This window comes from Acinonyx jubatus, chromosome C2 (assembly GCF_027475565.1).
Source record: "Acinonyx jubatus isolate Ajub_Pintada_27869175 chromosome C2, VMU_Ajub_asm_v1.0, whole genome shotgun sequence".
NCBI lineage: Eukaryota > Metazoa > Chordata > Mammalia > Carnivora > Felidae > Acinonyx > Acinonyx jubatus.
Window position 1 is genome coordinate 16,465,356 of NC_069384.1, and position 24,146 is coordinate 16,489,501.

At 35.7% G+C, this 24,146-nt stretch overlaps 1 long non-coding RNA gene across 2 annotated transcripts in view; it reads left to right on the forward strand.

The window, feature by feature from the left end:
- Positions 1 to 5,869: 5,869 nt before the first annotated feature.
- Positions 5,870 to 24,146, forward strand: part of LOC128315128 (uncharacterized) — a 133,220-nt gene continuing 114,943 nt past the window's right edge. For both annotated transcript variants that reach the window (XR_008297575.1, XR_008297576.1), the window contains exons 1-2: positions 5,870 to 6,119; positions 23,365 to 23,471. This is a non-coding gene — a long non-coding RNA (uncharacterized LOC128315128). The remainder of the gene's footprint in view (positions 6,120 to 23,364; positions 23,472 to 24,146) is intronic.

A 24,146-nucleotide genomic window follows, 5' to 3' on the forward strand; every position in this document is an offset into this window, starting at 1 on the left:
TATTTTCTTCTCATTCAAATCTTTCAATATCCATTTGAAATAGAAAAAAAAAAAAGGTATTTATGCCCATTTCACCACCCATAACAGGAGTTCTTATGTAGAACTAACCCACCTATGATATTCTCCCTTGTAAGGTTGAGTCTAACTATTTACTCCTAAGTGTATTTTCAAGAGAGAATGGGTGAGGGATGTGGGAAAACATGTATGTTAATGTTTTTCTTATGTTCTGGATGACATTTACTGTGCAGTTATTTTCACTAAGAAAGTACTGTTTAAAAAAGAATAAAAATTGAATCATATAACTAATAATTTTTGAGGATTATGTCTGATAACCACTTAAGTTAAAAGACACTCAAATGTAAAATGATTACCTGGAGATTATTTCTGAAATGAGTTTGCTGAGAATTTGATGGGGTAGCCAGTCATACTATTTGCCATATCACTGCAATGCTTTTTTGAATATTTTAGGTGCTAAAAATGTCATAAATAAAGAAAAGGCAATTATTTCCATGAGGTGTGCATCTTAATATTTTTAAAAGTTTTAACTGTTTATAAAATGATGAAACGTATTGAATTCAAGGTCATTTTGCTTAAAACTATCACTAATTTGTTGAATTCATGTGGATTGATTGGCTCTCTTTTAAATTCAGATGGCCAGCATTCATTTCAATTTAAAACATGAACAGGATAGCTTAGGAAAGCTCTTTGAATGTGGGTTCACCAGGGCTTCTTGCATGATAGCTTATGATTTCCTAAAGTTATATTTAAATGACAGTTGCATCAGAAATTAGCTTTCCATACTTATCAAGTTGTAAAATTCATGACATTGAAAGTGAGTAAAATATAAAATCAAGTTTATGAAACTCACAGACATAATTAATATCACATAAATAGTGTATATTTGGTAATCTGAAATTTTAATTAATAAATGATTTTAATAAAATTATCACATGATGATAATTCTGTATCCATATTTGCTGTAACTCATTTACATGTCATCTGATGTTAATATTTATTTTTGTGATATAATCCAAAATTAGTGTTTTAAAATGAGCATTTGCCTGCAAAAATGGGCTTAAGGGAACTAATTACACACATATTTAATTTTCTTCATTTTTTGAGAGAGAGAGAGGGTGTGCATGCGTGCACACGTGCAAGTGCAAGTGGGGGAGGGGCAGAGAGAGAGAATCTTAGGCAGGCTCCAAGCTCAGGGTTCAATCTCATGAACCATGAGATTGTGACCAGAGCCGAAATTAAGAGTTGGATACTTAACTGACTGAGCCACTCAGGTGCCCCCACACATATTTTAAAACATTTTTGTAGATAAAGTGTAGACTGTCAAGTATTTTAATACGAGATGAGTTATTTCAGGTCACATGTTGAATATATATTTAAAATATGTTTTCTTAATTATAGTATGTATTAATGTTTCATAGACGATATTGTTTGATGTTTTAAAAAGCAGTATGAGAACTTAGGGACATCACCATGTAATTTAAATGAGGAATCCTTCTAGGTTTTAATTTTTTCTCCAAGTTTTTATACCTTCTTGTCCACACCTGAAACTGGCAGCAATTTTTATCTAGTTTTGTGAATTCTTCAATGATTTTCCCTGAAGTGATTTTTTATAATTATATTGAATCTATGTGTGTATAAATGAACATATATGACAAAAATAACAGGAATGAATAGAATAAGCAGATTTAAGGAAAAGGTAAATGACTTGGGAGTTAAACTAAAATTAAGAGGGTAATATAGTCTGCAAGCAAACTAGCACGAGGTGTCTTCCGGGGGGAATAAAGAGAAGTAAGCAAATCGTTTAAGTAGGATTCCATTAAGAGAGCTTCTATTGAATTGCAAAAAATATGAAGAAAATAAAAATGTCATTTTCCAAGAATACATACTTCATATTTTGGATATTACTTTTCAGACATATAGCGCTATACTCAGCTGGTATGTTTATTTAAGGCTAAGTATTGTATCTTACCTAAATATCAAGACACTTAGATGCCGTTCAGAAATGCCGGTTTGCAACCTAGCCAGACAGTAGTTGACATTATAGTTGGTAATATTCCCCAGAGCAAGGATACAACTGACAGGTGGGGAAAATGTTTTCAGACTAGAATATTCCTTAGTAACCCTCATATTTCCAAAAAAGTCACTAAGGTTTACTGGATCAAATAAAAAAAAAGTCTTTTTCTTTTTCTTTATTATTGTAATAATATATTGACATCATCATAAGATTATATCCAAGATTCATTATTATTAATGTTATAAGGAAAGATTGGTAATGATTTCAATATGCCAGCGCTGGTTACTCAAATCCCTGTTAGTGTAAATATTATAGGAAGTTGGAAATGTAGAGAAAAGCAAAAAACAAAAACAAAAACAAAAAACAAAAAAAACAAAACGGAAAGTAAAAATGGTTACCTGTGATCTCATCATCCGGTCATATTAATGACTACTATTTGGTGTCTAGTCTTTTAGTAATATTCTGTGTTTGTTAGCAACGCATGATTACCGTAGGCAGGTAGTTCTACATTATGGTTACCACTGTTTGGTGTGGCCTGAGAACAGATCTCCATGTTGTATGGTGTTTAAAAGCTCAAGCTCTGGACTCTGCCTGAGAGATGAAGTTGATTTCATCTCTTGCTAGTTGTGTAGCCTTAGCAAACCGGAGTGTCTCCCAAGCCTCTTAAGACTCCTCATTGCCAACATGAGAATAATGGAATAACAATAATATCTAGCTGATAGGTTTAAATTGGGGTGACCTGTGAAATATTTGATTTTGGAAATATTAATCTTTTCTATTTGCAGCTTAGTGAGCCATTCTTTTTAGATGCTTAAGTCAAACAAACACGCTACTATTTCACGGAAATTCTTTTATAAGTTAGGGGAAAAATATACATGTTGATGCACTAATTTTCAAAAGAGTGATCATTCAACTTTAATTACAGTCATTTACATAGCCAATTAAATGATAAAAGGGGAAACTTCACAGTAAACAAAAAGACAAAGGTAATACCAACTGAACTAAGAAACTAGTTTAAGAATAAAATTAAATTATAAATCCTCCATTTAAGTGAACTTACTTTTTTCTGTTACATTTGTTCCTTTTAAAGGAATATTTGTTGCCCATTGGGAAAAAGGAGATTATATCTTGAGTATTTGTAATTTGAATTTCCAGAATGTGATCAAGGTTTTCAACTGGTTACTAAGCCTGTGTTGATAAAAAACTTAACAGATTAATGGGGCATAAAACATTTTTAAAAGTTGTCGTTTCTGTTCTAACACAGTGGTTAATATTTTACTGACTTACATGTTTTTCCTGTTCATGCTTATTGAGTCTCTTAAGTCCCACGATTCAAAGAAATTAATTAACTGAAAGAGTTTCTATTTGCAAGCATGTCACTTCTGGGAATTAATGTGTCTACAGTAAAATCCATGTCATTTTTTACACCAACTAGTATTACTGGATAAAGTTGAGTCATACAATATCTGTTAATTTTTAAATGTCTCAATAACATATTATAGAACCAAGAACTTCACTTTTTCTCAAAGATTACATGGTAAAATCCTCTTGGGGATTAATAGTTTGAGTTTGTATCATGATGAATGATGATTTTCAATTTCTCCTCCCTCTATAAGATCATAATTGGCATATGATTTTCAAGGACATCTTTCTCTTCCCATTTTCATATCCTTCTGAAATTCTTTAGTCTTGTGGGTCCTTCCCTCTTTCAAGGGTCCCTTTTCTCAAGTGCTTTATGGAATATGAAAAATCTGGAAACACCATTATGAAGGTTTGGAAACTTCAATAATCTCAGCCATCTTGACTCATGTTCGAGGGTCTAAACAATATTCTTTCCTTTGTTTAAAAAGTTTTTAGTTTGGAAGGCTGATGTAAGCTTACCATGATCAAAAGTTCAAGAATCCCTGAAGCAGTAATTGGCAAAGAAGATATCTCAGTAATAAAGCACTGTTTGCCAGCGTGCCTCTATATTTGATTAATAATCTACTAATCTCTGTGCCCCTTGAATGCTGAGATATTTTATTTTTCTCCGTATCGCAACTATGTTGCCTGACCCCTAATATTGGCTTGGTCAATATTTGTTGAATAAGTGAATGAGAAAATAAATTCATTTTCTAATCTGTTAGAATAAAGAATCCTTTTAACATCCTGACAAACAAAAGTCCAAACTATATTTAGATTTAGTATCTTAAATCTCACCATTCCACAAATTGTTCATTCTGAGTACTAGATCTTATTAAGAAATAACTGTTTTCTGGGAGATCTTGGGCAAAGAATTTAAATGCTTCAAAAGTCAATTTCATTATCTGTCCATGTACTGTATGGTTGTAGTGTATGTATATTATATGCTCACATCAAGACTATTATGAGAATTCAGTTATTAAGCATGGAGGAAACACTTGAGTGCAGGTAGCATTGGGCTCCCAGTTTGTGCTCAGTATGTTGTAAGTCAGTGTCAAGTGGATGATCTTTTCTTTCACTCAGTCGGTTGCCTAAAACAAATGTTCCTATTTGTTTTAGGCATTCTTGCACAACTTACTATTTTCCCAGCATCTTTCAGTTGACTTTGTTGTTATTGAATGAAGAGATATATATCCTTATTACAACTGACAGGTCATTCTTAATCACACTATTTGAGTAATGAGTCATTTTCTTCCCAAAGAAATTTTTGGTACCGTGTTACTTCCTGTTCAAATCACTTTGTAATTTCTTTTAATGTCATTCTTCAGTTTGGATCATTCTTATAGATCCACGAATTCTTTCTTGCTATACGTTTTGGTTTTCTGGATTACAAATCTCAGTTTTAAAAAATATTTTTTGTTGTTTTCAGAAGAGACTCATGGACACTAGGACCTGGCAGCAAAAAATGCTTTCATTTTAACTTCCTTTTTGTATTTAATAAAAATTTGTCTTATGTATAGAATTTTAGATTGAACATATGTTCTGGGAGATTAAATTCCTTTTTTTTCCTGACATTTAGTGGTACTAATGGGAAGGCTGATGCCAATCTCATCTTCTTTTCTCTGAAAATTACTTTTGTTCCCATTGACAGAAGTTTTATGATTATCTTTTTATGCTCAGAATTCTGAAATGTCACTACTCTCTCTTTGGGTTTGTACCTTTTATCATTTTTCGTATAATCTGCAAACTCCTTCAGTGTGAGTCTTTTCCTTAGAGATTTGTGTTACATTATCCCTGTGACAATTCATACCTACCAGTGGTCTCTCCTCTTTTTTTCTGGTTCTCCAAAAGTCTTGAACATTCTGGATATAACTGATAAGCATCTAAATTTCCAAATACTTTCTATTTCCCAGTCTTTTAAACTTTATATTGTGGATGATATCCTTGTCTTTCTCTTCCAGATTACTAATCCCGGATCACTGTTATTAAGTATTCTTATTGATTCTTTTCAATTAATTATGGCAACCATACTTTCAATTTCAAAAAATCCATTCTTGTTTGCACCTTATTCTTTTTAAGGGCAGCTTGTTTTTTATTTTAGGCATGGAACATCCTCCAAATCTCTCTGGGTTTGCTAACATAGATTTTATTATGTATTTATTTATTTATTTTTAATATTACTAACATGGATTTTAAAAAATTATTTCTCTCTTTTGCATTTCCTCCATATCTTCTGGGATCACTTGTTTTTCTCTGATTAGATTTTACAAGTGGTGAATTTCAGTGTATCAGTCATACTTGTGAATTAGTTGCTAAACTGATGAATCTCTTTGCCAGCAAGGATTGCTTTGCAGTTTGTAAGTCTGTTGCCCTAAAGGCCCTTTACTGTGTAGACAGTAAGCCTGACTGTGAGCCAGTCCAGTTCCCAGGCAAAGCTCTCTTCAGATTAAAGCTGCTATTTATAGCAGGAAGACTGGCAATGACCACAGTGTAGAGGACTTTACTCTGAGGGTGAGGCACTTGGATTTAGTTCATCCTGGGTAGAACTGCTCCTCCTTCTCTATGTCCAACACCCAACTCCATTGAACAGGTCCAAAACCATATCAGCTGTTTTCTGCCTCTCTGCTCAACCACCACAACTGCCATTGGGGGGGGCATTTAGGAGAATCATCTGCTCAGAGTGAAGGTGAGGTCCTCAGCCAGGAAAAGACTATAGATAGCTACTCTGCACCTACTGAGGAGGGGGTGATGGCTGAACAACTCAGCAGCTCTGTAAATGTGCCTTTAACTTAAATTCTGTCAAGGTCACCTAGTGGCATATTCTATTCTCTGTAATTCACAACTCCTGATTTAGAGCCACTTAATTTTATTTTTTTCATCACTGTAAACAGTTCCGGTCACCTGTAATCTTCATGTGTATATTGAGATGTGATTTCTGTGATCTAAATTATATTTCTATACCACCCTATTTCTTTACTGTCTTCTAAACTTTTGTTGACATTTCTTTTCTGCTTAAGACAGACACTTTTTTCACTTTTAGCACTGTCATGAGTTTATTATTTTTAGTAACACAATGTATACAGTAATTTCAATAGTATATTGGAAAAGATTATGCGGTATGCTGTGTTGTAAATGAAAATGGGGTGTTTTGTAAATGTGATTTAACTATAGACACAATTTTTGAATATTGACAACTATATATCAGTATTGTGTTGGCAGAAAGAGATGAGAATCAAAGAAAGTTTAGTAAAGTGGGAGTCACGTCCAACACTTTGAACCAAGTTTAGGGAAACCAATTTAAGGTGGAATAATACTTTAGGGCCCCTAAAAATGAGGGTAGGTTTACATCCCAAGCCTTAAGGGGCATAAAGTGGTGAAGGAAAGAGTAGTTACTGGAACTCAGAAGAATGATGAAAAGATTGTCTTAAAGGATCTGTGGCCTTTGATAGAAGGACAGAGTCAACTGACGGGAAGGAAATAAATAAATATTTCCTCTCTCTTCCCCCTTCATCTGATCTGCTGGTGACTCCCATGAGTCCTATTGGTAGTGAGAAGGTGAGAGAGATCATTGATATCTCTTGTATAGGTCAGCCTCCACACAACACAAAGGAAAGAAAAAGGTGGGGAGTGGATCTGGACAGACAAATGGGAAATCCATCAGGGCTCACCTTTCCGCATCTCCTTTTATACTTTCTCCAGATGAAATATTACAGGTTCAACACAAGGACCACCCAAATTCCCATCAGCTATGTTGATGGCAATTCAGTGATCTACCCACTTGAAACTTAAAATAGGAGGTATCACCACTATGGTCATATAAGGTAGGAAAGTTAACAAGAAGGGGAAATGAAAAATAAATAATTTACACAACATTTTACTGCTGCAGTTCCCATTTCTGATACTAGTAATAAGCCTCATTTGGTATTTATAGCCTCATTTCTTCACTACACAGTCCATTTTTGTTTGTGTTTTTTTGGCTTGTTTTATTCATTTTACTTCTGCCAGTCACCTCAGCTATATGGAAGTCTTGGACTGGTGAGATGATCCTGCATGATCTGAGTCCATGATGGTTCTGTCTTTATTGTGTTGTTATACTTTCCATTGACCAGGGCTCTTGAAAAAGGAAGTACCAAGAAGCACCCAAGAAAACCTCTGTGCTCCACACATAGACCTTCTTATCCCAACTAGTAGCAGTAATTCAGTTTCACCTTGGTGATTAGGATCAATCATTTCAGTCAATATGTGATCTCCTTCTCTTTCTATGAGCTCAATAGTTTGAGAAACCCTGAATGGCCAAGAGGAAGTTACAGCTCCCAATTAAATAGACCGTGACTGTATTTCTTGATTAAAGCATTTCTTTCTTTCTTTCTTTTTTAATTTTTTTTAACGTTTATTTATTTTTGACAGAGAGAGAGACAGAGCATGAGCAGGGGAGGGGCAGAGAGAGAGGGAGACCCAGAATCCGAAGCAGGCTCCAGGCTCTGAGCTATCAGCACAGAGCCCCAGGCGGGGCTGGAACTCACAGACAGCAAGATCATGACCTGAGCCAAAGTCAGACTCTCAACCAACTGAGCCACCCAGGCACCCTTAAAACATTTCTTTCTTAAAGAACACAAGTCTAAACCCACTTAACCTAAGGTTATAGGGACTAGAAGTAAAATTTTTCCAGTGAGTTACTTTGTTAATAATAAAACAGTTTATTCTCACCTCTAAAATTTAGTTCCTTTTCCCATATATTCTGGTTATGGGAGTGATGGCTCCATATATGAAGCACTAGTTTAAATCATATAACATGTCCTGTAGGACAGATCTCCAACCTTGCAAGTTGTTGTTTTCCATTTGGTGAGTTAATTGAGTCTGTAGTTGGCCATGGCAATGTTACATTAAGGCAGCAACTCTTGGGTTATGGGCACATGGTGAGGCCAGTAAGATTTGTGGCTATCAATCCATTGTACCATTTCATTTATGTAAAATGAGTCTTTTTTTGGAAATGATATTGCTTGGGTTTCCATGGTAGTGGACAAAGTTAACAATGGAAATACTTTCAGGGGCAGAGTAGAGTAGAGAAAAGTGGAGTGGATCTGTAGAGGCAAGTGGCAAATATTCCAGCATACAAAGAGACTTTACTGGTTGTAATGAAGAAGAGGGAGGAGGAAAAGGAAAAGGAGAAGCAGGAAAATGAAGAAGAAGAAGAAGAAGAAAAAGAAGAAGGAGGAGGAGGAGGAGAAGCAAGAGGGGAGGGGGAAGAGGAAGGAGAGGAGGAGAAAGGATGAAGAGGAAGAAGGAAGGAGACAAAGAAGGGGAAAGGGAAGGAGAAGGAGAGAAGAGGAAGAGGAAGAGGAGGTAGGAGGTAGGGAAGGAATACTGGATTAAAGGATGTTGAGAGAAAACTCACTTGGAGGGAAATGCAGGTAGGTTACTATTAAGAGAAATATTTTCTTTTTTCTTTTTCTCTTAAAACTATCAGGGGAAAAAAGGATAATATGGGTTTCAGTTTAAAAGCAAATCTTAATTGGAGAAAGAATAATAAAAAGTGAACTCTTTTGAGCTTCTAGAACATTATCACGGGAACTCACATCTACCGCAAGACCAATATGGTCCTTGTTATCTAAGTGGTTCTGTTAGCTAGTTGTGATCAAAGAAAGCAGTCCAGGGGCACCTGGGTGGCTCAGTCGGTTAAGCGTCCGACTTTGGCTCAGGTCATGATCTCACAGTCATGGGATTGAGCCGCACATGGGGCTCAGTGCTGACCATGCAGAGCCTGCTTGGGATTCTGTCTCTCCTGTTCTCTCTCCCTCTCTCTTTGCCTCCTCCCCTGCCCGTCCTTTCTTTCTCTCTCTCAAAATAAATAAACTTTAAAAAAAAAATCACTGCCTTAAAAAAAAAAGAAAAAAAAAAGAAAGAAAGTGGTCTAAGAAGTTTTCCTCAACTGGTGAAAAAAAATCTGTCATTCAGTCAACTGAGTATCTACTATGTGCCACATTACTGCCCCAGGTACCAGGCATACAGGAATGAAAAGGCCTTGCCCTCAAGAAGCCAATAGTATAATAGGCAAACGCGCAAACCAGCATATAATGCAAAGTGATAATTACTGTGTGCAACATGTGTTGTGAAGAAAGGAAAAAAGTTAGCTCAAAGGGCTAGGATGAGAAGGGAGAAGTGTCAGGGTGAGTTAGAGAAAAGTTCACAAAATACTTGACTCCTTGGGGGTAAAAGGTATTATACTAGTAAAGAATAAAGGGAAAAAGAGATTGTAGGCCGATGGAAGCAAGTGCAATTATACATAGGTATGACATATTTAGGCTACTAGTTTCATATGGTCTCCAAAAATCAGGTGAGAAGGAAAGAGGTAGAAGATAAGCCTTGGGGGGAAAGCTGATGGGAACAAGAGGCTGATGTAAATTATTTTCATTTTTCTTTTTCTTTGTTGAAAAAAATTTTTTTTGTTTATTTATTTTGAGAGTACAAGTGGGGGAGGGGCAAAGAGAGAGGGAGAGAAAGAACCTCAAGCAAGCTCCACACTGTTAGTGCAGAGCCTGATGTGGGGCTTGATCTCATGAACTGTGAGATCATGATCAGAGCAGAAACCAAGAGTCGGACGCTAACTGACTGAGCCATCCAGGAGCCCTGCATTTTTCCTTTTATTATTATTATGTACAAATGATTGGTATCTGAATGTTCTTAAGCTCTATATTTATGAGAATAAGGTAAGTCACAAATAAGTTTTCTTTCTCATTACTTGTTCTAATAAGCAATACAATTCTGGATCCTGCAATGGATATTATATTTATGGTCAGGGATCAACCATTTGTATCTTCAGTCTCTTAAAAATTATGATAGTGGAATTATTAAATTGGCTATATGTTCAATAATATTGTATTTATTTTTTAAAAATATTTACTATTTATTTTTTGAGAGAGAGACAGAGTGTGAGAGGGGGAGGGGCAGAGAGGGAGGGAGACACAGAATCTGAAGCAGGCTCCAGGCTCTGAGCTGTCAGCACAGAGCCCAACACGGGGCTCGAACTCATGAACTGTGAGATCATGACTTGAGCTGAAGTCGGATACTTAACTGAGTGAGCTACCCAGGTGCCCTTCATATTATATTTCTAAATAATATAAATATAAAACTGATTAAATGTGTTATTATGCTGTTTTTCAAAAGAATTTAAAACTACTTCAAATATACAGAATATACTAACATACTCAATATTAGACTGAGCTATTATCTATTAATAATAACCTTTAAAATAACATGTACAATAACTTAGAAATTTGAGGCAGGACGAGAAAATTTAGCTTTAGTTAATACATTATAAGTTTAGCAATGCTTTCTGGCTTCACATATAAAATCATGTTATATGCCAGAAGTGAACACTTGAAAATGTACTTGAAACACTTTATTTATTAAGTTAAAAAATTTCCCTAGATTATTTCCAAACTTCCACCCAACCTTAGCAATCTTCTATCTCAAATATTTAACAATCAGTGACAAAAAAAAATAAAATAAAATGTGTAATTTGTGCAGGGACATGTGAAGATTGCCCACCGTTTTTCATGTTCTCATTAGAAAAGAGAGTAAGCAGTCTCTAGGGCCTGAACGTGGGACATTTAGCCATGCTTACATTGTTAAAGCAAGTTCAAGAACAAACAGTTCAAGTACATACATGACATATTCCTAAACTTTTCTTGGAAAGGTTGAAGAAATGTTTTTAGCTGCTGACATATTATTTAGTTTTTATTTTTTCTGACACGAGTGGTGGCAAAAGATACCTACATCACTCTTGCTTTCTGTTTTTTTTTTTTTTGCCTGTTTTAATTTCTTATGTGAAAATATATTCTGTGCAGACACAGCAGGCTCTGATCTATAAAAGAAAGAAACAGACGTGACCCTGTCAGAGTGCTGTGGATTGTTTTCTCTTCCCTGCTGGACACTCTAGTGCCCAAACAGACAGAGCTCAGTAACACTTTTAATCTCTAGCACTTGAGTGCATGTTTACACACACACACTCACACACACACACACACACACACACATTCTCTCTCTGTCAAAGATTTGCATACATGGTTAATTAACTTCACTTTTAATAGCAGAGCAAAAACAAAGAAGGATGAAAAAGCTGAACTAGGAAATGGCAAGTAGCAGAATTGATTCTCAAGAAACAGACTGATGTTTTTCTAATCGGTTGTTCCTCCAGGATTTGGATAGATAATCTATATACGCAATTTCTGTTTTCTCTCTTCCCCTGTCTGCTGGTTGTTTTCTTTAGTCAAACCAGTGTGACGTTAGCTTATCTTTATGAGGTCCTCTGCTCTTCAAACATTCCTTTTTACTCACTTGTGTGTGCCACCCAATCTGGAATCTTTTAGGCCACGAGTAGAGATATTTATTTGAAAAAGAAAACAGAAAAGTAGGAAGAAGATTCTTCAGAAGATATTTGATTATAATTTGTACCTTGGGGAAATGTATTATGTAAATATTTTAAATAGTCTCATCTAATATATAACGACATAGTATAAATGTTAGCAGAGTATTAATCCTCTATGGATAAGTGTTGTCTAAGGACACTTGAATATCCTATTAATATGCAAATTATGTACCCCTAAAACTCCCATGAATGAATAAGTGAAAGTCATGGATTTTGTTCTTTTTCTGGCTAGAATTTCTGGCCTTTGTTCTACATCTTTCCTTTTTAAAATTTTTTTTAAATTAAAAAATTTTTTTAATGTTTTGTTTATTTTTGAGAGAGAGAGAGAGACAGAGCACCAGTGGGGGGGGGGGGGGGGCAGAGAGAAGGAGGGAGACACAGAACCTGAAGCAGGCTCTAGGTTTTGAGCTGTCAGCACAGAGCCTGGCACAAGGCCTGAACTTGTGAACCGCGAGATCATGACCTTAGCTGAAGTCGGACGCCTAACCGACTGAGCTGCCCAGTTGCCCCTACTTCTTTCCTTAATAGAAATGATTATGGAATATATCAGCCTAATGAAAGTACAAATAATTAACATTAATTAAATAAATGTATGCATTACTTGATAAATTTTCAGAATTAGACGTGCAAGAGTTACAGCTAATTCAACTTAGGCCATTTTCATTAAAAAATCTTTAGATATTCTGGATACTACAATAATGTCAAGTTAAAACTTGAATGTGGTACTCTATGTTTAACCGGACTGTAATGTAATAATGTAATAATGTAATGTAATAATAAGAGTGAACAGAGTTGCAATAATAATTTAGTGTAATAATAATAACAATGATTGGTGAAGAAAAGACACTTAGGAAATGACCTTCCAATGTTCCTGCTGGGACCATTTGAATGTCTGCTGACTCTCAGGTCTGTCCATTTGTGGCCGGTGTGGAATCTGTGAATTCAGTCTTAGTTCACAGACACTTGGCATAGACTGAATGAGATGGGTGACTATGTGGATTGTATCTTGTCTTCGTGTATGCTCTACTCTAGAGTCAGATAACATGGTCAAAGGAAAGCCATTCTTCCCTCCCCAATGCTGCTGCCTTCTGAAGTAGCAGGAGGACTGGCGGCCATGAGAAGAGCATCTGGTGATGCTCCAGTGACTTCTGGAACATTCAGCCTCAGGGTCCTCACTCCCAAGAGTAAAGTGAAGACTGAGTGACATCTGAATGTCTTTTGAGAAACATATGTAATATTTTTTTTCTCTTTCAAGAAAATATTTTTAATTAGGCTTATGCCAACTATTTACTGTCTGTGTAAACTACAGCTGCCCCGCAACTCGTGGCTGCTAGCTTCCCTCTGTGAACTGTATGAGATCCTACCACAGCACATCGAATGTTCATTCCCATTCAGTCTCTGGACTTAAGAAGTTTTGCCTCTCAGGTGGGCCAAAGGAAAATGCATACCCCTGCCATAGCACCTAGGATGAACCTTTGCTATTCTGATATGTACTGGAGCCTAGCTTCCTCAGAGACCATTTGAGCCTTTATTTTAAAAGGACAGCTTTTAGGGGCACTTGGGTGGCTCAGTCAGTTGAGCATCTGACTCTTGATTTCTGCTTGGGTCATGATCCCACGGTCTTGAGATGGAGCCTCGCATCAGGCTCTGCACCGCCACTTACGCACTCATGCGTGCTCTCTCCTTCTCCCTCTCTCTCAAACTAATTACTTAATTAATTAAGGAACAACTTTTAGAGCAACTACAGAGATTAAACAGAAGTGTCATTCATGGTCACTGAAAAGCCACTATTGTCATCAAAGTGTGATCTGATAATTGTGTGTGTGGTTTTCATACATTTTACATGTTATCCATGGTATAATTTCCTGAAAAGATTGGTTGGAGCCATTTTCCTTACAGTTTTTGTGGCAATCAATCTAAATTTGGAAGAATATTAGTCTTTATATGAAACTAAACCACAAAGATTTGGCTACAATCTTGGCAGATAAAAATAGTTTTAATTTTTTTAAATTTTTGATAATGAATAAGTAACTTGTATAAACACTATTTTATATGTCTAATTATGACTTTAAATGTACAAATAATTAGAAAAATCACAAGAACTAAAAATACATAGAACCGATGTACTTTTATTCTTTGAGGTGATTTTGTATATTAATTTATTTAATCCTCACCACAGCCATATGAGGTAGGCACAAGTGTTGTCTACAATTTTCCATGAGTAGTTGAGACATAGAAAGATTATGTAAATTTTCAGAGTCACACAACCAATAAGTTGCAGAGCTGTGGTACCAACCCAAGTTCTCTGGTGCCAATATTCATGCTTTTAAAATATTTTTTAACGCTTATTTATTTTTGAGAGACAGAGAGAGACAGAGCATGAGCGAGGAAGGGGCAGAGAGAGAGGGAAACAGAATCCAAAGCAAGGCTCCAGGCTCTGAGCTGTTGGCACAGAGCTTGATGCAGGGCTCAAAACCCCAAACCCCAAAATCATGACCTGAGCTGAAGTCAGATGCCCAACTGACTGAAACACCAAGGTGCCCCAATATTCATGTTTTTAATGACTGCTATGATGTCTTACTACAGACTGAAAAGTAACATAAAATATAAAATTCAATGCAAGTGCTTGGGAAAACAAAAAAAATGAAAAAGAAATTTAATATTGTTTTGCCCAAGTTTGGCCTTTAAATAATTTGATAGGGATACAAAAAACGAAAAAGTACATGGCCAAGATCTATTTTGATACTCTAAATACACAGGCAACCTTAGTGATGCATCATTAAAAATATATAGAAAAATAAATTTAGGAAGCAAAACACGCTTTGAAATAGAAAGCACTTGATATTTGAAAAAGGTGGCTGATAATTTTTGTAAAAGATAGAAGGAAATGAGCTGTTTTTCACTTATGGGTTAATTAATGACTAAACCTCATTCCTAATTGCATGCCAGTGGAGTTAGCTGAGCACATTCATTTTTAACTTTAAAAGTTGCTCAAACACAGCTTCAGGTGTTCAGAATTTCTTTATCTACTGATGTTCATGCTTTCAAACTCAACTCCAGTCAACAGTGAAAACTTGATTCACATTTTTGATAGAAGAGCAAATGCTTTCTTCAGAAGTCTAAAATCAGTTGGTACTGTCTTGTAATTCAAGTTTAATTTTAGTCATGAATGCAGCTTGAAATTTCTAAAAGTAGCCTACATTGTAAATTAAGATCTAAAGTCCAAAAGGTTTTAAAGTCAAAATATTTGTGGTGTTTTATTTGTATGGGATCCACAACAGGCTAGTTCTACCTCTTCTGGTACATAATTCCAACTCTGGGCTCTGTTTTAAAGAAGAAATTTCCCCTTTGTTTTTTGCAGGGATAAATAGTTTATGACATACATTCCTGGATGACTTACATGTAGGTATAATAGAGGCATCCGAATGGAAGCAAATACAGCACTGAGGTTTTAATTGCTGTTTGAGAATAGTTTTTCACCTTGTGGACAAAAACTATTTAAAATTATGTCATGGAATATGATATATACAAGAAAATAAATATGTACCTGAACAATACGAAGAAGAAGAAAATAAATACCTGTGTAACTCAACCTTTTACTTAAAAATATAGGTCATTATGAGAACTTCTGAAATGCTCCTGCCTGGCCACCTCAAATCCCTTTCCTCCCTCTCCAAATACCAGTTTAATTAGAGAACACCATGTTCTCTAAACCTCTATGTTTTATAACTGTTCCCAAGCTCTGTGTGTGCGTTTTTCCCACAAATGAATTGTTTTGTTTTGTGTGTGTGTGTGTGTGTGTGTGTGTATGTGTGTTGTCAACTTTACATAAATCAAATTTCTAGTAAATTTTGTGATTTGCTGCTTTGGTTCAACTTTTATGATTTAAGAATTCAGTCATGTTTTTGCAAACAGATGAATTTCACTTATTTCCCTGGTAGGGAATATTTTGCCACTAGGCTACAATTGATTCATCTTATCTTTTGCTGAAAGACAGTGTAATATTTCTAGTTTCCAGATTTTATAAAATAAAATATGTGACAAATTTCTTATATTTGCTTTTAAGGACAAATATACAAGAATTTCTTTAGGATATGTCCTTGGACCTAGGAGTGAAATTGCTTCATCATGACATATAATCAACTCAGTTTAGTAAGGCCAATATTTTTCCAAAATGGTTTTAGTACTTTTTACTTACATCAGCAATTGAGATTTCCTGCTACTCTATATTCTTGTCAAAACTTAATGTTCTAAAGAGTAATTTTTGTCAAATTGTCAACTGGAAAAAAATTTCTCTAAGAGATTTCAATTTTATTTTCCTGAGGTTGAGCATTTTTAAACATAATTACTGTAAACAATTTATCTACCCTTTCCCATCAAGTATTTCCCATTAAACATTGACCCACTGGTTGAAGATTCACTCCTAGGTATCTGGTTAGGTCGCTGGACCCCTTACCAACATGGGAGGTCCCAGGGCACAAGGTGAGAAGTTCAGGGCAAGGGCACAATCAGGTTGATTCTGCACAAAACTGATATGAGTCAACACTGTGTTGACGGTGACCCTGGGAACAAAGGAAGTGGAGGCCAAAGGGATCTGAAGTCACTCAGAAGGTGTGTCTGACTCTATGACAAGTTTTGTGTGATGCTGGAAGAACAGATCTGGGAATAATGTCTCAACTGAGTCACATTAGAGGTCACTTAAAGACTCCCCAGTATGTCCCCCCTGCCACCACACAGTATTGCCAGACACTGGACTTCACTCTAATTGCTCCTGCACTGACATTGATGCCACTTTTGCCTTGTAAATGCAAATCTGCAACCACTACCTACTCCAAAGATAACACATCTTTTACCTCTTCTACTCACTAAATGCAGACTCACCCCAGAGTCTGCTTCGTCGTTCTACTCTGAATTAAAGTCTCATATGGATACAGTTGATTTCAGGACACTAATCTATGTTCTAGAGGCATGATGGCTGTGAACTTGTATTTTGAATTCTTCCTAGGGAATTGGGATACCCCAACTATAGAAAGGTAACGCAAAACGGATATGCAAACATGGGTGTAAAAAATGCCCACCACAGGCTTCTGGGAAAAATTTTCACTCCTGCGATGGAGCCCCAGAAAGCTTCTGCCTTTTCTACTAGACATGAATGTGGAAGTCCGTGGTCTCCGTGGCTGCTGGTGGCCAGCCTGCAAGCACGACAGGATTAGTCTTAGGAGAAAACAGTCAGTGTGGTCAGCAGAGGGGGGGTGGATAGGACGACCTATCCCCTGGGTCAAACAAGTTTGAGGGGCCCACATTGTCCCTGAACTTCCAGTTTTGTGAGCTAAGAATATTTTCTCATTGTTTACACCACTTTGAGCTGCTTTTCATCCTCTTTGCTGATGAAATAATCCTAAATCATATAGCTATTTTTATTTATTTTTATGAGAAAGATCACCTCAGACTTCAATCTAAAATTACTAGGGAGAAAAAAAAACCCTTCCACTTAATTTAGAATGTAACTTCAGAAGATGTCAAATTTTTATCGGTTATTTATTTATTTTCAGCAAAGATCATTAGGATAATAGTTATAATATTTATAATTATGATAATGATAAAAACACACTACCAACTTGCTTTGTCTTTTTTAGAGTTCATTCATGATACTAACCTCATTTTAAGTCCTCCACAGCTGTATGATGTGAAAAGTTCATGTTGTGCTTCACTCCCTTTAGATCTGAAGAAACTGTAGCTAAGAAAAATTAATTAACTTTCCCAAGATCATGTGTTTAATAAGTAAATAAATTAGATTGAGAATCTAGGTCTTCTCAGATCTAGTCAAACAAGCGGTTTGTTAGAAAACATTTTATGATCCATGTACATGCCACATAAACTAATAAATTACATATTCATTAAACAAAATATATTTAGGTTATTTATTGTATCTACAAAGGAAAAGTAGTGCCTGCTTTGGGGGAAATGCCTCTCATGAGTCAATTTCCATGCAATGTTATGCTATGGACTCTATACAACTTTTAGAGCAAGACTGAAATGAGAACTTGAGTTATTATGATTCTGAACTCATATCTAGATCCTTCACTCATGTTATGGGGGTCAATAAATGTTATTCATTTTGATGAATATTTAATTTCTTGCCATTTTTAGGTTTAAACTGCTCCTTCCCTTGGTACTATCAAGAGAGAATTAACAACATATTTTTTAAATTATGAAACGTTTTCAAGTAAGCCTACAAACAGGTTTTTGGATACTTTCTCATATGAAAGGTTACTTCACAGATTATTTCAATCAACCGATCAACAAATAACATTTATTACTGCTATGTGTCAGCTAATTTCTGGAGACGGGTGAATGGGACTACAAAGGTCCTTGCCCTCGTAAAACTTGTATTCTTTTTTAAGGATGTAAACAACTAATGATTCAATTACAATACAATCTATTAGGAATTATGTTGGGTGAAATGAGAACATACACACTGAGCCTAGAGTGGCTGAAAGGCAGACTGGGTAGGAGTGGTCTCTAAAGGGTACTCTGGGAGCAGAGGGTTTCAGGCAGCAGGGGTAAGGCCCTGAACAGAGAACCAATACATCTTTAAAAATCGGATGGAATTGAATAGCAAGCCCCACAGTGAATGGTGGAGAATCTGAGCTTTGGATTCTTTCTTGAGTTCAAATCAGAACTTCATCATTTTCTAAGTGATATGACATGGGAAAGGTTACTTCACTTTTCAAATGGTCATCCTTCATAAAGAAAAGGGAAGTAGTCCTACCTTGAACATCTTTAGAAAGGATTAAACGTGATTTTTATGGAAAGTATCAGAGAACTGTATCTGGTACATAACATGTTCTTGATGAGTGCTCTTAAGTTTGCTGCGACTAGGCTGTAGAGAGCTGGGAGGAAGGCCTTCAAGAAGGGGGGGCTGGAGGATTGGGCCGGTGATGGCCACGTAGGCCATGTTCAGAATTGGAACTTTGTCCTAGGAGTAATGGCGGAGAATGTGAAGGTCTTTAAAACACAAAGTTACACCATCAGATTTGCATTTTAGAAAAATTTAATCCTGGGATTCAGTCATGAAGTATTACAAAAATGAAAAGTATTTTATTTTGTAAGTTATTATGAAGGTAAGACTGAATAGAAACAACTATGTGAATAAGGCATCAACAAAAACTACTCCTCAGAAATTTATACTTTATATGTATTTTTTTCTTATACACAGAAAATTCCTGGTAGTCAAACAGGATCCTTAGAGACTCACATATATATATATATATATACACAGGGAATGTCTCTGGACCACCAAACCAGTACATAACTTATTCATAATTTTTTAAAAATGTATGAAGATACCAGTTGTTGACATATCCACATGTGCAGAAAAATAGAAATCACATGCCTAGGAAACGGTCAGAAATTTTTATTACAATCAAATTCACTATTGAACATTTGTGATTTTTATGTAAATTGTTATCTGTTATTTATTATATTCTGTGTTTGCATTCAATAAATGTTTATTAAACCAACATTTATGTGCAAATCATTTTATTTTTATACCATAAATCATTTTACTATATACATTTTATTTTTATACACTAAATGTTATTTTATTGATTCTGTTAATGTGTTGTCTTACTACATGATATAAACTTGCATTTTTTTGGTTAGATTATTTGTTCATTTTTATTTCACTGTGTAAGATACGTCCCCAATAAATGTTGTTGACACTGCATGTCTTAGGTGCCTGCATCATATTTCTCTTGATTAAAATCAGTACTCCCCCCTTATGACATATAATTGCCAATATTTTTCAAAAGTATGGTCAGAGGACCAATTATATAGGAAAAAATCTAGGGAGAGGGGAGTTTTTGTACAAGTGCAGATTCTTGAGCCCTACTCCATATTTACTGAATCAAAATGCTCTGGGTATGAGTTCCTGGAAACCACATTAAGAAAAATTGTTTAGGTTATTGTGATATAAATTCAGGTTAGAGGGGCACCTGGGTGGCTCAGTCGGTTAAGCAGCCGACTCTTGATTTTGGCTCGGGTTATGATCTCATGGTTCATTTGATGAGATTGACCCCTGCATAGGGCTCTGTGCTGATGGCAGAGAGCCTGCTTGGAATTCTCTCTTTCCTCTCTGTCTCTGCCCATCCTGCTCTCTCTCTGTCTCTGTCTCTCTCTCAATATAATAAACAAACAAATAAATAAATAAATAAATAAATAGATTCAAGTTAGAAACCCACTTCAGAATGTGCATTACAACTCTTTTCTGTTGAAGTGAATACAAGTGGACCATCTCAATGTTGCCATTTCTGTATCACCTGACTGATGAAACAACATCCATGATAGAATATTTTGATTTCTACTAAGTTATTCAGAAAAAAGAATCTAATGAAGCATTGATGAATAAGCCATTGCTATTGTCTGAATGTTTGTATTTTCCAAAAATTCTTATGTTGAAATCCTAATACCCAATGTGATGGTATTAGGAGATGGGGCCTGGGGGCAGTGATTAGGTCGTGATCTTAACCTTCACTAAGTGTAGTATAATGCTGAAGGCAAGGAAAATCCTAGCAGAGGCCTGTTCCATGCATGGCCCTGGCACACAGCACCACATCTGGAGATGAGCTCCCAAGGGGATGGAGTCTGGAAACATAAGGCCAATGACCCGCCAGAAAAAGATTCTTAATGGAATCATGAAAGCTATTTTATGTGCTTGAAAGGCTCATTTTGTAGAAGAGGGATCACTAAGTACTTTTATTTTTTTCTCTGTTTGTTTCTAAAGAACACATTTAGAATCAATTGACTTTAATTCAACAAGCCCTAATTGATTCTCTGTTGTATTCCAGGCACTGGGCTTGGAGTTTGGGGCTAAATGGATGAGGAAGATACAATATCTTAGAGTTTACTTGAAAAACAAATATGAAACTCCTTCTCGACTGCTTTTACAGCTCCTGGGATGAATTTTCCAAATTGCTTTCCCAAAGTACTGCATCAAATTTCTCTCCCATCCGAATTATATGAGAGAGACCTTTCAACATATCATCATAGAAACGTTGTATATCAACTCTTTCCCTCTAGTTTTACATGTAAATGGTGTATCATTGTTTTTCGTTACTAGCATGATAAAGGTTTTTCAAATGTTTATTAATAATTATATATTATGTGAATTGGTTAATTTTTATTATGTAAGAATTATTTAAGTTGTTATTTTGTTTGGTGTGCTCTAAATAGACAATCAGCTTGTAATGCCCCCGATTTCGAATCTGAGAGACCACCAACGAGCCGATACCGATGCAAACGCACGAGGGTTTATTTGCAAGCTCGAGCTTGGGCCCAAGTATACCCGACACAGGGGAGCAGGGACTTGGAGCCCTAGGTTAAGAGGCGTAGCAGTTTTCTGGGGGGCAAGTGGCCAATGAGATTGTAACACACACAGAAAGTTGCATAGTCATGTCAGTCCACACGCAGGTGGCCAATTGAATTACAATTTACCCTATAGTAACTGTTTGAACTAGCCTATCACTCTGGTCAGAATTGGCGCAAGTTTGGCCGGCAAAAGGCGGGGTTTACATTCTTTGGCGGTTAGGGGTTCCGCATTCCTATATGAGCCGGTTTCCAGTAAGGGTGTGCTCAGCGGCTTGACTAGGGTGGGAGAGTGTCTTAAGCAATAAGTAGGTCATGTGGGGGTTATACACGAGATGGTGGGTGTAGCACAAAATGGAGTTAGTCTTGCTTTCCTTGTCCAGGGGTAGGGGATTTTTGTTACATTCCTTGGGTCCCACAAGCTGATGTTTACTGAACATCCAGTGATGTTTACTGGAAATCCTTCCTTTCTTCAGTGATTTCCAGTACTGCTCTTATTTGAATAAAATTCTCATAGTTAATAAAGTTAGTTTCTGAATTATCTATTTGGTTTCATTGCTTTATGCTAATTGAATTCTGCTGATTTTATCTAGTTAGATAATTCTTTATTAGTTTATTTATGTTCCCCTGTTTGTTTTTCTTCTAGATAATTCATAAAATTTTTGTGAATATGTTTTTGTGTGAATTATATTAAGATTATGAACTAATTTTAGAAAAACATCTATATTTAAAATAATATTTTATATCCAACAATATGGCCAGCCTTTGAAAGTAGCCTTTTATTAATTATTTCCAAGTATTTTTTTTCCTGTTTGTAAATGGGTCAGATCTAAATATTATTTTGCAATTTTTATTTATTGTCATGAGTAAATGTGTTTGGCACTGTGTTTTTAAAGAGCTGTTGGAAGAGATATAGAGCACAATGCTTCTGCTACTTTCTACCAGCAAGAACTAGGCATTTGATCTGGCCTTAATGCAAAGAAGTCTGGGAAATGTAGTTCTTGGATGAGCAGCTGTTCTCAGCTGTAAGAACTCGCCACTTCCCAAAGGCAGCAAAAGCCTGTCAGCTGGTCAGGACTGGTCAGCTAAGATGTCTCTCCTACACGAATACTGTTCTTTGCATTTGCATATTTATATGTGTCTAGATATTTTGCTCAATTACCTTATTATTTATAATAATTTTCAATGAATTTTTACAAATTTTATTATATACATTTATTGCATACAAATATATATCATCAAAAGGATATAATTTAGTCTTATTTACCTTCAATAGTTATATATTTTATTTGTCTGACCTGTCAGAACTTCTTTTTTTAAATTTTTTTAATGTTTGTTTATTTTTGAGAGAGAAAGAGAGAAAGCATGAGCAGGGGACGGGCAGAGAGAGAGAGAGAGGGAGACAGAAACCAAAGCAGGCTCCAGGCTCTGAGCTGTTAGCATAGAGCCCGATGCGGGGCTCGAACCCACGAACTGTGAGATCATGACCCACACTTAACCAACTGAGCCATCCAGGAGCCCCTGATCTGTCAGAACTTCTATAAAAGTGGAAATACTAAAAACAATAATAATTATTATATGTTTTAGATTTTACTGCAAATAATAGTTAGCGATTGATTTGAGATATATATTCTTTATCAGACTCACACTTTTATTTTCCAATATTCCTGTTCATGTACATGGAAATATGTATAGTGAGTTTAAACAGTAAACAAAATAGAATTTGAAGTGTGTTTTAAAAGTTAATGGTATAATTTTTTAAGATTTTATAAATTAACTTGGTCAAGTTTACTAATAGGTTTTCTAATATCAACTCATTCATTTTTGGTGTGAATATTATTTAATTTTCACATTTAATACTGTGTTTTAGGGACACCTAGGTGGCTCAGTCAGTTAAGAGTCCGACTCTTGATTTTGGCTTAGGTCATGATCTCACGTTTCCCTGGGATCAAGCCCCATGTCTGTGCAGAGCCTGCTTAGGATTCTCTCTCCCTTTCTCTCTGCCCCTTTCCCTGCTCATTTTCTCTCTTTCTTTCTCTCTCAAAATAAATAAATAAACTTAAAATATACCGTCTTTTAGATATTTTTTACTCAAAATATCTAGTATTTATTTCATCCACTCAATTGTCCTCCACAGGATATTCATATCTATCAAAGTACTGGACTTATTTGTATTTAGTGTTGGAAAAGAGATCTCTGCCAGGAAGACCGAATATAGGATCTAAAATAATCATCAATCACGTAGTGAGTCTTGAATTTAGATAGTTATTCAGATTGTCACTTTTTGTATGCATCTGCACATAGGTCTGGATAATTGGTAAATATTTGACCCATTTAGCTTATGACTTGCATGTGTTCTTTCAGCAATCATAATATTTTATATTTGAAAAAAGATTGGCTATTGAGGGACTATTTAGAAAGTTCAAGACATAAATTAATTACCAAAATTTTATCTTTTAAATGATGACGATCATCAATAAGTCAGTACACTTTGGTGTCCGTTGAAATGAATAAATATACTGATTTGGCACTGAAACAGTTGTGAATTTTAGTGTGAACTACATGGTTGTTATTGTGATTAGTGCTACCATGGACTGGATTATGTCCCTCAAAATCCATACAGTAAAGCCCTAACCTTCATCATGATCATATTTGTAGATGTAGCCTAGAAGGAGGAAATTAAGGTTAAAGTTGTAAGGATGGGGCCTTGATGTGATAGAATTGGTGTTCTTATGAGAAGCAACACCAGGGTACTCTCTCTCTCCATGCATGAAAATGGAAGGAGTCATACAAGCACACACTGAGAACCCAAGGACAGAGTCCTCACCAGACAACTCTGCTGCCACTTTTATCTTGAACTTCCAGCCTCCAGAACTCTGAGAAAATAAATTCCTGTTGTTTAAGCCACTCAGTCTGTAG